At 50.7% G+C, this 13,964-nt stretch overlaps 1 pseudogene; it reads right to left on the reverse strand.

Annotated features, from left to right (window-relative positions):
• Nucleotides 1-928: 928 nt before the first annotated feature.
• Nucleotides 929-4,832, reverse strand: LOC130122590 (uncharacterized protein K02A2.6-like; annotated as a pseudogene).
• Between the last annotated feature and the right edge of the window lie 9,132 nt (nt 4,833-13,964).

Genomic DNA, 13,964 nt, shown 5'->3' on the forward strand with positions numbered 1-13,964 from the left:
GTAATGACATCTTTGTTTCATTTCACAGTAATGGAGGAGGACGAAGAGTTGCTCATCATGCAGTTGAACGTGGCATCGGAGAAGGTGATGGGCCATGCCAAATACCCTGCACTGCAGTTGAGCCACAGAGACACAGGGGAGAGATTTGGCCTGCAATATGTAGAGCCAGGCTGTCACCCTGTGCCTCTGGACTGGTTCAAGAACAGGTCCCAGAGGGCTGATGAAGAGGAGGCTGAACAGCAGGTCGCTGACCAGCCCTTCATTACACCCAAAGAGAACGTAAGTTGCTGTGATAACGTGTTCTCTATGAAAAGATGTAGAGCAACAGATTCGGGTTTACCGATTTTATTCAGTCTCACGGAACAGCGTACAGATTCACATGTTGTCATTTCAGTTATCACTACTTACTCTCTGTATATCTCAACTCATCAACTTGATAACCCTAGGAGTCAACTGTACCTCCTTAGGGCGTGGGGTGGTACTGCAGGTAAATATAATATGAACAGGTAGTCAGTATACCACATCCCTCCCCCCCTTAAGAGTAAACTACTCGGGTGAGCTTTAACCGTGTTACCTTTTTTTTTTTTTAACTGCTCACACATTGTACTGTAACAGTAATTCAAAACTAAATAAAATGTTTAACTTAATCAAATGTTCAAATTTAATTTCAACGTTTCATATTATGACAATGTTTAACCGTGTTTTTTTTTTTTAACATATCATGCTTGAACATAGCACAAGAATGAACTGGGAAGGTGGGTAGACTACCAGCCTTCCAGTGATTCCCAGAGCGCATTCTTGCTCTTGCTTGAGGGATCTCACTACTAACTTACAAAGTCTTTCAGGTAAGCAGGAGCCTGTCTTGTGTGCTCAGAGCGGTGCAGTACTGGTGGTGGGTCTGCTCTCACGTCTGGCGGGTGAACCTCAGCTATCTCAGCAGGCTCAGAGACTTCCCCTTCCACTGAAGCAGGGACCGTCGAGTCTGCAGGTAAGGCTTCCGCTGTTTGCTCCGGCTCCTAGGCTTCTCTGTCAACTCCGGCATGGACGTCTCGGTCATTGTTGCATGCCGTCTCCGGATTTGGTCGACATGACGTCTCATGATGCGTCCATCTCCTGTCTGTACCGTGTAGGATACAGGTCCTGTGTTCTGTTCGACGACCGCTGGTACCCACTTGGGCCCGTAGCTGTAGTTACTGATGTACACATCATCACCAGGGGAAAAACTTCTCCACTTACTGTGTGTGTCATGTTGTTGCTTTTGTTTAAGTTGTTTCTTACGTATCTTTGACTTCACATCAGGCAGTAGAAGATCCAGTGTTGAACGTAGTCTCCTGGACATCAGCATTTCCGCTGGTGACAAGCCAGTAGTGGTTTGCGGTGTGATTCTGTAATTGAACAGAAATCTGGCTATTTTTGTTTCTAAAGTGTCTCCTTTTATTTTCTTTATACCTGCTTTGAATGTCTGCACGGCTCTTTCGGCCAGGCCGTTTGAAGCCAGGTGGAAGGGCGCAGATGTCATGTGCTGTATGCCATTCTGTTTCAGGAACATTTCAAACTCTTGGCTTGTGAAGCAAGTTCCGTTGTCAGATACAATTGTCTGGGGCAGCCCGTGCGTGCTAAAGCACTTTCTGAGCTTTTCGATAGTTGCTTGGCTTGTTGCGGTATTCGTTGGATACACGTCAATCCATTTGGAGTGTGCGTCTACAATGATAAGAAACATCTTACCTAGATGAGGGCCAGCATAATCAATGTGAAGTCTGTTCCAGCGTGTCTCAGGCCACTCCCGGGGGTGGAGAGGCGCTGCAGCTGGAGACTTTCTGTTTTCCTGACATGTGTGGCAGGACTGTACTTCCCTTTCAATGTTGGAGTCCATCCCTGGTCACCATATGTATGAACGTGCTAAGCCCTTCATTGTAGATATACCTGTGTGTGTGTGGTGTAGTTGTTTCAAGATGGCTTCCCTTCCCCTCTTCGGAACAACCACTCTCGCCCCCAGAGCACACATCCATCTTTCACACTCAGTTCCAGTCTTCTCTGACTGTAGGGTTTGTATGCCGTTTCCACCTCTTTTGGCCATCCTTTCAGACACCAAAGGAGCACTTGAGAGAGTGTCTCATCTTTCGCTGTCCACTGCTTTACCTGTGCTGTTGTGATAGGTGGATCTTCCATCACATCCAGCATCAGGACTTGTTCTGTGTTGTCTTCCTCCTCTGTTTGTGGCAGCGGCAACCTGCTCAGTGCATCTGCATTTGCGTGTTCCTTGCCGGGTTTGTATATGATTTTGTACTCGTAAGCTCTCAGCAGTGTTGCCCACCTTTGCACTCTTGGTGACCCCATCTGTGGCACTGGCTTCTTCTCATGAAAAAGTGATATTAGCGGTTTGTGGTCAGTGCTGATTGTGAATGTACGTCCATAGATGTATTTATGGAACCGCTTGATTCCGAACATGATGGCTAACCCCTCCTTATCGAGCTGTGAGTAGCGCTTCTCGGCTGGTGTCAGTGTGCGTGACATGAAGCCAAATGGCTTTTCACTTCCATCTTCCATGACATGTGACAGCACGGCGCCCACTCTGTATGGTGAGGCATCGCATGCCAGCACCAAGTCCTTGTCTGCTGTGTAGTGACCCAGGACTTTGGCTGATTTCAGCAGCTGTTTTGACACACAGAAAGCATCCTCCTGTTCCTTTTTCCAGGCCCATGGAGCGTCTTTTCTTAACAGCTGTTGTAATGGAGCTAAACGTGTGGCAAGATTGGGGAGAAATTTGTTATAGTAATTTAACAGGCCTAGGTACACCTTTAGCTCAGTCACTGTGGTTGGCGATGGGGCCTCCTCAATGGCTCTCACCTTACTCTGTACTGGGTGCAGACCATCAGCATCGATCCTGTGACCTAAGTATTCCACTTCGGCCTGTAAGAATGCACACTTGCGTCTGTGAAGTCGCAGACCGGCTTCTTTGAGTCGTCTGAGCACCTCGTCCAACGTGCTCAGGTGTTCGGATTCATCTCTCCCCATCAATAATGTCGTCTAAATAAACAGCTACCCTAGGCAGGCCTTGTAACAGACTTTCCATCGTTCTCTGAAAAATCGCAGGTGCTGACGATACTCCAAACGCAAGCCTATTGTAGGTGAACAGGCCTCTGTGTGTTTTTATTGTTAGGTATTTCTTGGACTCGTCATCCATGACGATCTGTTGATAGACGTGGCTTAAATCGAGCTTGGAGAACTGTTTCCTGTTCTCCTGCTAGTGTATTGAACAGGTCTTCGACGCGGGGAATAGGGTATTGCTCTAGAGAACAGGCGCCGTTTACTGTTAGTTTGTAATCGCCACATATCCTGACTGAACCATCTGGCTTCAGGACAGGTACAATGGGCGCCGCCCACTCAGCATTACTTAACAGGTGCTATAATGCCCTCCTTCAGTAGTCTCTCTGTCTCCTCTTCTATTTTCCCCCTCATGGCATATGGAACTGAGCAGGGCCTGTAAAACTTGGGACGGGCTTCAGCAGACACACGAATTGTGGCTTTCATGCCTTTTAACATGCCAAGTTCTTGCTTGAAAACATCCTCATGCTTCATGAGCACTTCCGGTAATCTCTGTGTCTGTGTCCTCATATGCTTTATCTCATCCCACTTCAGCTTCAGGGCCTCTAGCCATCCTCTTCCTAACAAGCTAGGTCCAGTACCTTTCACCACCACTAGGGACAACGTCTTCCTTTGTTGCGCGTAGTTTACTTCCACTTCAGCAACTCCTACTACTTTAATTTTCTCTCCGGTGTATGATTTGAGTGAGAGTTTGGTTTGTTTTATTGACGGGCATTGTTTTTCTTCCCATCTCTCATTAAACTTCATTTCATTCATGATGCTCACACTACACCCTGTGTCAATTTCAAAATTTACTTTCTTTTTATTCACTTCCACGTTTACTTCAAATGGCTTTATTCTCTGTACGGACGTTTCTGTTTTCAGGCAAGCTAATGTACATGCCTCTTCTTCTTGTTCCGAACTATCACTATCCTGCCTCTCACACTCACAGCCTACATTGTGTGATGGATGTGGACGCACGCGTCGCTCTGCTCTGTGTGATTTCTCAGTGGGGCGCGGTGCACCTTCTCTGTTTCTGTTTCTACAAGCCTTGGCAATATGCCCAACTTTCCCACAAGAGTGACACTTTGCTTCTTTAAACTTGCCCTCCGCTGCACTGTGTTGCTTTCCATGACACCGGTAGCATTCCTTCTCTCTCGTTTTCCAATCTCCTCCCTTTCCCCTCCGTTTTCATACTGTGACATGCTAACGGTGGCTTTGCTTGCAGGTCTTGTGCATTTTTACTAGCGGCCTCTGCAGCTACGGCAATCTTGAATGCCCTCTCAAACGTGAGGTCTGTTTCAGATAGTAAACGCCTTTGAATCCGATCATCATTAATCCCGCACACTTAGACGGTCTCTTAGCATCTGTTCCAGTGTAGTTCCAAAGTTACAATCATGAGCTAATCGTCTCAGCTCTGCTACATATGCACTGACGGTCTCGTTAGGCTGACGGAAACGGGAATCAAATTTATATCTCTGTACGATCTCACTCGGTTTAGGGTTGAAGTGCTCTCTCATTAGAGTTGTTATCTCATTGTACGTTTTCGAGCTAGGCTTTGCTGGACTCACCAGGTTTCTTATGAGCTTGTATGTGGCTGGTCCCACCACGCTGATGAGGATAGCTCTCTGCTTCTCTCCGCCATCAATTTCATTTGCTTCAAAAAACTGATCGAGAATCTCGTAGTACTCTTCCCATGTCTGCTCCTTTGCATCAAATGCCGACAGGGTGCCTATCATTGCATTCATCTTTACGTTTCTGCTCGTTAATCCTCCGGTCCAATTTAGCCCTGGCTAGTTCTCCGTACTTAGCACGTCTTCCTACCGTCCGCCACCTGAACTCATCCAGTCGCATCCGTCTTCAATCAGGCACTTCCCCCATCCATCCAGTATCCTCGTCGCCAATATGTGATAACGTGTTCTTTATGAAAAGATGTAGTTTCACCAGATTCGGGTTTACCGATTTTATTCAGTCTCACGGAACAGCGTACAGATTCACATGTTGTCATTTCAGTTCTATTATCGCTACTCCGTAGTGCTATATTTACATATTACCCTCTGACCTCGCCTCTGGCGACGCTAGGCTCTGAAATTCACCGCTCATGCGACAGCATCCCCTAAGCCCCGCCCACAACTGCACTTGACATGCGTCACCACATCACTCGTCAGTTCGACTAGAGCCTCCTTCAAAGGAAGACGTGTCGCGCTGAGCTCTGTTGCGGGTTTTTTCTTCATTGCTAGCTAGATTAGCTATTTTCTCTATTTTGACAATAGTGCGGTTTTCTCCGTCTCTATGGCTGGTGTTAACGTCGACGTCGATGTTCTTTTCGCCGAGTTTTACAGTTGTTGCCACAGGAAGAAGGACGCTGGCGATTTCCATCCTTTTTGCAGCGACCATCCTAGCATGGCTCATGTTCGGGAGACTGCAGCTAGCCTAGAGGCGCCACCATGCATGGTGTGCGCTTCATGGCCGCTCAGTCGACGGACGAGCTGGGTTTCACACGCCTTTTCCACTCAGGTTGGTGCAGGTGTGATCGAGATCCCTCCCCGGCCGGGCTCGTTGGTTTCTGCTGTGCTCCCTGGGAGCCAGGACCACATGTGCCCGCCGGCGGTTCCGCAGGCTGCTACTCAAGATGGCGGATCTTGCTCCTACCAAGTCCCTGAGGAAGGGTCCGAGGAGGAGGCAAAGTTCGACGACTTTTTCCCTTTTTTCCTCGAGAGGTCCTTGGCTTCGACGGGGACCACAAGGGTTGCCCCAGTCCATGCCTCGGTGACGCCCGGAATGGATCAGGCGTTCTCTGCCTCGGTGGAGGTGCGCAAGACCATAAGCACATTCCGCCCTTCCCCCCCATCACGGAGTCCATCAAAGCCACATGGCCGGAACCAGAGAAGGTGCGCTCCACTGTTAAAGTGAACACCAAGAGCCACCTGACGGTTGCCGGCTGGTCTCCTGCTTCTATTCCGCCCCCCACTGTGGAGAAATTTATTTTTCCCCGGCTCTACCCTGGTAAGCTACGCGAACCGGAGAGCAAGGAGGCGGCGATGAAGGTCAAACATCCCTCGCCAGACATGGCGTCCAGTTCTCCGCTCCGCAGCGGCCATCTCCACAGCTGGTCTGGCAGCTGGTCATCTGGCGCGGGCGGTGGACAGTGAGAGCCAGGGGGATGACGACACCGATGCCTCACGCCTGGACGAGGCTTGGAGGGCTTCTCAGATCATCGGCACGTTCTTCCGTGATGCCGCGGTGAACCTGGGTGCGGCTCTGTCCTCCTAAGTCCTGCTGAGGCGCGAGTTCTGGACGAAGGACTTTCGCTTGGAGGACGGGGTCGTTAAGATGATCCGCAAGCTCCCCATCAACACGGACGGCCTTTTCGGTGTGGATGAGCCAGCACTGGAAAAGATCCGTCACGACCTGGCCAACGCGGAGCTGCTGGCTAAGACCTTCAAAGAGAAGGGTCCCGCGCAGCCTCCGGCACGCGCTCAAGGCTCTCCGAAGCCCCAGCCGCAGGGGGGGGGGGGCGAGGTCGAGCCTCGAAGCGCCGCAAGAACTACGACAAGAGCCAGTCGGCTGGCCCCGCGCCAGCCCCTGGGGCTCACAGTCAGTCCCACCACGCTGGCGGAGGCGGCGCGGGTGGTCCTCAGCCTGACGTGAAGCGGAAGTACGAGCACCAGACCAGGGGTGCCAGCTCGGGAGATCCGCGCCGCCGCTGACGGTGCGCGACAGACCCCCACACCCCCTGTTCGAACATTGCAGGTATTGATGTTATGGCCACTGGTGGCAAGGTTTTACCATGCAATGAGGGGAACATGTTGATGAATAAAGATTTCAGTTCTGCATTTTATCCTTCGTGTTCCTCTTCTGTAGATTATTCTACAGTGGTCTGTCATATAATGTTGGTGATGTCGATGCTACTTTTATTCCACACGCACATGGTGTAGTGAGTAATGTTGTGTCACATGCCACCGGACTCTGCAAGCAAGTCAGAAGAAACGAAGATGTTCCAGATATGGCAACGGGTTCACTAGCTTCACAGGGTGTAGGCTATGTGAATTATACCGCTGAGATCAGTTCTGTTTCAAACCGTACACAAGGTTATGGGTTGTTGAACTCTGTATCTATGCCTGTCTCGGATAATCATGAGCTGTCAGATGGGAATGAAATTAGTTTATCCCATCAGACAGGCGTCCAGAGTTACGCGCTGGGTTTTCCCGTGCGTAAAGCAGGGTTACCGGAGCGCATGAATCGCTGTCTGTGGCCAGTCGGAGAGGGTGCTGGGCGCGCGCATGCTGATGCTGATTTTTCCGCGCTCCCACCTTCTGTTGGGCAAAATCTTGCACATATTCGCTCCCCATATGGGACGCGGTCCGCCGTGGGAGCCTCTCAACAGTTCCGTGGAGAGCTCGGGGGTTGGACCGGAATGGCAGCGATACAGCCTATTTCTCGACAGCCAGACACAACGCGTCACGCGCCCTCTGTCTCCCCATTACGCACGCTGGCAGGCGCTGCCGGGTGTACCAGAGTGGATCCTCCGGACGGTCAGGCATGGACACGAGATTCGGTTCGAGCAGGGTCCTCCCCCTTACACGGGCATACGTCAGACGCTGATCCACTCACCTGCCGAAGCAGAGGTGTTGCGGCAGGAAATATTGGAGATGCTGTCCAAAGACGCGATACAGGTGGTGGAGAGAGGCACAGAGGAAATAGGGGTTCATTCGAGATATTTCCTCGTGCCCAAGAAATCGGGGGGCATGCGGACGATTCTAGATCTGAAATGGTTCAATACTTGGGTGCGCAAAGAATCATTCCACATGCTGACGGTCCCCCAGCTCCTAGCCATGATATCGAGCGGAGCCTGGTTCACATCTGTGGACCTCAAGGACGCATATTTCCATGTCCCGATAGTGGGTCACCACTGGAAATATCTCAGGTTCGCGTTTCAGGGAACGTGTTACGAGTACAAAGTCCTCCCGTTCGGCTACAGTTTGGCCCCACGGGTCTTTTCGATGTGCGTCCAGGCGGCTCTCACTCCGCTATTCGCCCAGGGTTACGTTATAGCCTACTACTTGGACGATCTGCTTCTGATAGCCCCAGATCACCGGCTGGCTATGGAACGCACGAGTCGCCTGGTCTCGCACCTGTCAGACCTGGGTCTCACGGTAAACTGGAAGAAGAGCGCTCCCTGGCCGTCACGCGAAACCACCTATCTGGGATTAGCGTTGGACTCAGGGAGGATGCTGGCTTCCGTCTCGGAGGAGCGGTGGCAGGGGTTAGAGGACCTTCTTGCCAGTTTTTGCCCCGGGCCGGTCGGTGACAGTAGGTCAACTGCGTCGGCTCCTGGGCATCATGTCCTCTGCTCACCAGGTGGTGCCTCTGGGTCTGCTTTTTATGAGGAGACTCCAGTGTTGGCTTATTCGAGGGGGCCGGTTCCGCCGGCTGCGCCAACGGCACAGGTTAGTGGTCCCGGAGGGGGGTGAGCTTGGACCTGGATCACTGGGCAGAGGCCTGCAGATCCAGGGTTGGGGTTCCCCTCGGACCCAGATCGGAGGAGGTGATTCTATTCACGGACGCATCCCTTGGAGGTTGGGGTGCGATCTGTGGCCACGGCACAATCAGAGGAGTATGGCCCGTGAGTCACAATGCGCACATCAACGCGCTGGAGCTGGAGGCAGTGCTGTTGGCGGTGCGTCATTTCGCTCCTCTCCTACGACATCGACACATTCTGGTCAGGTCGGACAGTACCACTACGGTGGCGTATATCAACAGGCAGGGCGGGACGCGGTCGGCTGCGTGCCGTGCGTTAGCCTATGACCTGTGGAGTTGGGTGCCTCAGAACGCGCAGTCCATTCGGGCAGTTCATGTGCCTGGCAGCCAGAACGAGACAGCGGACATCATGTCGCGCGGCGGGCCCAGCTGGGACAACTGGTCCCTCAATCCTCTTATCGTGGAGATGATCTGGGCAAGGTTCGGAGTGGCGGAGGTGGACTTGTTTGCGTCCAAGAGGAACGCCAAATGCGCACGATGGTATTCGCTCTGCCCGAGCGACAACCCGCCTATGGGGGTGAATGCGCTGGGCATCGAGCCGTGGCCACGCGAGCTGCTCTATGCTTTTCCCCCTCTGGGTCTGATACCGGCGGTGGTGGAACGGATCAGATGCACGGGCGCGTCGGTGATCCTGGTGGCTCCCAACAACCCAGGCGCGCCGTGGTTTCCGAACATGGTTTCCATGGTGCGCGCGCCACAGTTCCTCCTCCCGATGTGGCTGGACGCTCTGACGCAGGCAGACGGGATTATCCAACAGGAGCCCCTTCTAGCGGGGTTCCAACTGGCGGCCTGGCTTCTGAGAGGGCCAGGCTGAGAGAGGAGGGCTTTGATGAGGCCACGGTGGCCACTATACAAGCCGCACGCGCTCCGAGCACATCGGCGCAATACGACTCCAAGTGGAGAGTTTTTGCTAGGTGGTGCGTGGGAGAGGGCGTGGAACCTCTGTCTGCATCCTTGGCCCACGGTGCGGGGTTCTTGGAATACAAGAGATCGACTGACAATTTAGCCTACGAAACGATCAAGGGGTACTTGGCAGCGATCTCAGCCTTTATGCCTAGGCTGGGTGGCGACACTGTCTTCTCTCACCCCCGTATGGTGGTGTCCCTCAAGGGGGTGAGGAACAGGCAGGGTGTTCGGAACGACCGCACGGCCACTTGGGATTTATCCCTGGTTCTGTCGGCGTTGTGTTCTGCGCCATTCGAGCCTTTGGAATCGGCTGACGTTAAGTGGCTGTTGGCAAAGGTGGCGCTCCTGCTGGCCCTGGTGTCTTTGGGTAGGGTCAGCGAACTGTGCGCGCTCTCCACGGAGGGCATCGAATTTGCCGCGGACAGTTCAAAGGTGAGTAGTCTACCCGAATCCGTCGTTTCGTCCGAAACATGTCACCGCGCGTTACCAGCGGGTGCCATTGGTGTTGTCGGCCTTTTATCCCTCTCCCTCTTCGGAGGAGGAGAGGAGGCTCCATCTCCTCTGCCCGGTTCGTGCGCTACGGGTTTACCTGGAGCGCACTGGTCCTTTCAGAAAGACTAAACAGGTCCTTGTCTGCTACGGGGCGACGGGCAGGAAAGGAGAGGCGCTGTCTAGCCAGAGGCTTTCTCATTGGATTTGCTCCGGGATCTCCCAAGCCTAGGTGGGGGCTGGTAGAGGAGTGCCCAGGTTTAAAGCGCACTCCACGAGGGGCACAGCCACTTCGGTGGCTCTCTATGCTGGTGTGGCGATGGAGTCTATTATGTCAACGGCAATGTGGTCTTCGCCACATTCGTTCATTAATCATTACTTAACTGACCAGTCTGCTATGACAGTGACCGGTGCTGTGCTTGGCACAGCGAGGCGCACTGATGCGTAATGCGCTCCGGCCATACGCAAGTGTCTCCCGTCGGGAGCGCGGACGTTTGTACATAGTTCTGTAGCCGGGTGGTAAATCTGTTAAATATGTTAAATGATTTTCCACTTACATTTAGTATAGTTTAACTGTTAATATATGTAATTGTTACACTGTCAAGCCATGTAAAATGTCATTTGATGTATTTAAATTGTGAAGCAGATTGAGTGTATTTTTATAATTTTGGTTGTCATTGCATGTTTTGACCAGTAAGTGGCAGTGTTGCGGACTTTTATTGTAACTCCGTGCAAGTCATCCAAGTGCATCTTGGGTACTCTTTCTGCAAGTTATCCAAGTGCATCTTGGGTATTCTTTCTTTTTTTCTTGTGTGAAGCGCCTGAAGATTGCGGTGTGACGGTGCTCTGACTCCGCAGTAAGTAGGGGTAAATATCTTGTGAAATATACCTGTAACATTATTCCAAACAATATTGTATGTCGGTAATTTGACAAGATGGTTTGATTTAGACGCTACTGGAGTTGATGTTCGGTGATTTTGGGCGCGAGCCGTCGACCACTGTTCGCCATTGCAGGTATGACAAGGTAATGTTGGCGTGCATAAAGCCACACCATGCCATTGTATTTGGGTAGTAAGGGAAATGTAAAGGTTTTATATGCATTTTGATTCTGTTTAAAGGTAACTGACAGAGTGAGAAGTTGCGCGATCTTCAGGAAGTTCCACATGTCTTTGTTAAACCCTGTTTAACATACATAGTCCACTGCCGTATTTTGCACCGTATGTTGTATTTTGTATTTATTATTTTCCTTTTAAAATCTTTTCTGTTAAACTTGCCACATCTGTGAACATTTATGAGCTGTTTGCTCGAAAGACACAGGAATTTATGCACTCAGTAAAACGATCTGCATTCGAAGGTTCAAACAATAAAATTAAAGCTACAAGAACCCCGGAAGTAATTGTGTCCTGTGTGGTATCTAATTCCACGGGTTACAGTTCATTTAAAAAAAAAAATATATATAGGCTATAGCCTATGTGTATATGTATATGGAAAGTTGGAACGGTTACGTTCCCTTTTCTCTTTTTTCCCGCCCCCTTATGCGAGCCTCCCCTCTACGATATACTAGCCGGCCAAAGGGGGGATTTGAGTACTGGGTGTGAGGTGTTGTTCCCCTTATTGTCCTCAGCGCGGGTGGCAGGCGAGGGGCATTAGTCCGCCGCTACTCCGTAGTTGGGGCAATATGTAAATATAGCACTACGGAGTAGCGATAATAGAACTCCTGGTTCTGTAGAGAACCTAGGTTCTATGAGCTACGGAGTAGTGCTATATTTTCCTGCTCGCCTGCTGAGGTCCCTTGAAGGAGGCTTTGGTGGGTCGAACTGACGAGTGATGTGGTGACGCATGTCAAGTGCAGTTGTGGGCGGGGCTTAGGGGATGCTGTCGCATGAGCGGTGAATTTCAGAGCCTAGCGTCACCAGAGGTGAGGTCAGAGGGCAATATGTAAATATAGCACTACTCCGTAGCTCATAGAACCTAGGTTCTCTACAGAACCAGGAGTTATCACTACTTACTCTCTGTATATCTCAAATCATCAACTTGATAACCCTAGGAGTCAACTGTACCTCCTTAGGGTGTGGGATGGTACTGCATGAACAGGTAGTCAGTATACCACAGTTGCATTGATAGCACTCAGTAAGTCTCGCTTTCAAACTTACACAGTTTACACCTGCAGTTTGAGCAATAAGTTTAACTGAAATGCATGTGCTTCCTCAGTTGCAGGATGACATGTTTGGTGAGACTTTTCCAGCCTTGCCACTCCTTCCAATCCAGCGATCAACCCCGATCAAAAGTGAGACGTCGGACATGGATGGAGGTAATTAAGTTAATATCACTCATTTTACACATCTGCTAGTAATAGGTGAATGAGATGCATACTCAAGATCATGATTCCGATAGAAGTGCTGTACAACAAGGCCATCTGCAATTTAACAGCTATATGTTAGCTGTATGTTGACTTATTGTTAAATACTTATTGTATATGGTATTCACCAAACTCTGTAATGTTACTTATCCTGGAAAGAGCCATATTTAGTCTCTATTATTTGTTATTTCTGCTTGTTTTCAGATCTGCCAGTGACACCTGCACTGCCCGTCATAGCCTCTCCGCGAGCCACTTGCACAACGTCCATCAAGTCAGGCGGGCTTCTGTATGTCTTGGACCAAACCCGGTGGACAGAGGCCATGAGGAAAGTCATAGACGGCCTCATAACAATCCACCAAGGGTCGAAGGACTTCCTGCAGCGGGTGGACAGGGAGTATGCTGGCTTGGTGCTGGCTGCTTCCCGTGATCCCAACAGCCTGTTGCATCCCACAACAAAGCAGCACATTTTACGGTATGTGAAGCATTGGGCAAAGCAGACCAACACCAGCACAGCCCTGAACACCAGCCCCGAGAAACTCCTGGAGACGCAGCAGCTGTGGCCACACCTGACAGCAGAGAGTGAGACCAAGAGTGCGCCAGTGGTGATGCTGCCACCTGCTGCGGTAAATCCACCTACGAGCGATCCCCAGGAGGCCCCTTTGACAAAGCCTGCCATCGAGGACATGGTGCGGGACATTGTCCAGAAACAGATGGCACTGCAACAACAGCAGCAGCAGCTGGGAAAAAAGAAGACGAGGAGCTGTCTTGCTTGTGGCCAGCCGGTCACGGTTCCGAGGAGATGGTTCCTCTATCCACTTTTTTTTTACCAGTCTGGGGAGGTAAAGTATTTCTACTACTCGGTAAGAGTCCACCAGCTGTATGCAGCAGAAGGCCTCACTGACCCCAGAATGCTGTTTGTGGACTTTGCTGAAACGCCGTTCTTTACTAGAGAGCTCAAGGCAGCCAAGCTCAGGTCAGGAGAGGCACGGAGGTTGGCTGAGCTGCGGGTGACACAGAAGGCAGAAAACCCGCAGCCCACTGGTCGGCTCTGCACGTTCTGCCGCAAGCCCCTAAAGCAGGGGCCAGAAAGCCCACATGTCCACCATTGGTTCCAGGGTGTGGTGGGCAAGTACATTTACTGTCCTGCCAAGGTGCTGTCCCTGTACAGGCAGATGGACTGAACACTGAAATGACCTGGGGGGGAATTTCGACAGTCAGCCTTCTACAAGGCAGAAAAGAAGTAGTGTGCTGAGGAAAGGGGGCAGTTTTAGTGTATCAGCGTCCGCTGCCACTACAGACACTTGCTTGTGAACGCTCTACCAGTCACATTTCTTTTAAATTTTATTAGCACACTTATACTGTTTAGTATTTCGGGCAAGACGAAATTTGTAAAAATATCTTAACATTTTCCCGTTTTATGGGGAAAAAAGTGCCTACTTTGGCACATGGAGCTTGTTTGTGATTAATGTCAGTGAATGTCTAGTTATTATTTGAAATTAATGTCGGTGTACTGGATTGTTTATACCTTTTCATTTTAAATTGTTTAAAAAATAATGGTGCCTTATAAACCCATGTGGGCTGGGCA

This window comes from Lampris incognitus, chromosome 13 (assembly GCF_029633865.1).
Source record: "Lampris incognitus isolate fLamInc1 chromosome 13, fLamInc1.hap2, whole genome shotgun sequence".
NCBI lineage: Eukaryota > Metazoa > Chordata > Actinopteri > Lampriformes > Lampridae > Lampris > Lampris incognitus.